We start from the raw sequence: 2054 nt of genomic DNA on the forward strand, positions 1-2054 counted from the left end.
AAAAAAAAAAAACTTTAGTAATTAAACAAAGTTAATTTTAGAAAAAGAAAAAAAAATCCCGTTCCCACTAACACATTCTCTTTTAGTTTTAGCCATGTTGTGAATATAGTTTTAAAGGTTTGCAACCAATAGTCTACAACTTGTAGTCTGAGTTTTCACTCCACATTGTGTCATAAGCATCATTAATGCTGCTATATGGTTTTCATAATTACTTTCTAGGGCTTTATGACATATATTCCATTGAGTTACTATACATCATATATTTAATCATTGCCTATTAATGCACATTTAGATCATTTTCTACTTATGGCTATGATAGTGACTGTCATATAAATGTGTTTATGTTTATGGTGGGTTTCTTCTATTAAATTCTTCCTTCGGATAGAATCTAAGAGTTAGGCTTACTGGGTTGAAAGGCATGAACATTTTTATTCTTTTTAATACATATTACCTTCCAAAAGGATCAAACCAATTTACAATGTGACCAGCTATGTATGATGGTACGATTTCTTTCCCAACTTCTCTCACATTGGCTGTTACTATTAAAATGTATATACTTAATTTTTGTAGCTGAAACATAGCACCCCACATCTGTTTCAATTACATTTCTTATATTACTAATATTTTCCCTCTATTTGACCCTTTAGGTTAGGAAGCCCTACAAATGCACTGTACTCTGTTGGCCTTAACTTTATAGGACATCCCCACAAACCCCAACTTAATCCTGAATCCATTTGCACTGATTCTTAAACCCAACTAGAATCTCTCTGCCTAACTCTGGCTCCTGCCAGGTTTGATGCTCTTCCAGATTCTTCTAGTGTGGCACATTTTCTGTCTAGCCAACTCCTCCAGTAGTTTCAATTAAGGAATTACTGCTCCCTTTCTGATAGTAGGCACTGATTTAGACAATTAGTAAAAGTGGAAAAGAACATTTTTCCATACATTTGATTATAATGTGTTTTCTCTTGTGGAAGATGTTTATGTCCTTTGCCATTTCATTTATTTTTCATTCCAATAAATACTACTGAGTGCCTAAGATATTCTGGATTGTAGAGATATGACAGTGAGGATATAGTCTCTGCCCTTATGCAGCTCACATTCTACTGGGGGACACACACGATTAACAAGCAAGTGAGTGACTGTATAATATGTCAGGTAGTGATAAGTGCTAAGGAGAGAAAAACTAAAGTACGGTAAAGAGACAGAGAATGCTGGGGAAGTGTGGGCAATGGCATGTTAGAGCTGGCTTGTATCAGCTCTTGAAAACTGTGTATATCTCTCTCCAGTTTTGTCAGTTGAGGTAGAGGGAACAGCCAGTACAAAGTTCTGAGGCAGGGTGTGGTTGGCACATTTTAGAAACAGCAAGAAGGCCACTGAAGTAGATTTGGAGGGGTTGGGGAGCAGAAGAAGACAGGTAAGAGACAAGATGGGAGGCAAGGGGGACGGGGACTGGTAGGAGATAAGATCAGATGCAGGTCTTCTAGGTCATTGTAAATATTCAGGCTTTTGCTCCTAATTTGAGATGAATGCCATGGGGAATTTTGAGCTGAGCAGCAACAGATTCTGATTTATGTTTTGAAAGAATCACTCTGGCTGCTGTGTTGAAAACAGAACTGTAGGAGGGCAGAATTCTAGTCATTGGAAGGCTATTGAAATAATCCAAAAAAGAGTTGCTGGTTGCTTGGACTGGTGGTGGAAATGGTGAGAGATGGTTTTGTTCTGAATATGTAATCAAGGAAGAATCCACAGCATCTGCGGATGGATCAGATTTGCTGTGAGAAGAAGCTGAGGAGGACCCCTTTCTATTAAGGCCTTTCGTTACATTAACTTTGAAGAAAATGTTTTAGTTTAGAAAGGTTTGAGGCATGGTGGCAGAGTCTACCACCCATGTGTTTGGTTTGTATTTCCTTCTTCTACACAAATGTTATTGTGAGAAAGATTCCCTTTTAACCGTGTTGATTCCGAGAAGTTCAGTTCTGAAAAAGCCAACCATTACGGGCCGGCCCGGTGGCGCACTGGATAGTGCACCGCTTGGGAAGTGCGGCGGCGCTCCC

The sequence above is a fragment of the Galeopterus variegatus genome, unplaced genomic scaffold (genome assembly GCF_000696425.1).
Source record: "Galeopterus variegatus unplaced genomic scaffold, G_variegatus-3.0.2 Scaffold2983, whole genome shotgun sequence".
Lineage (NCBI taxonomy): Eukaryota > Metazoa > Chordata > Mammalia > Dermoptera > Cynocephalidae > Galeopterus > Galeopterus variegatus.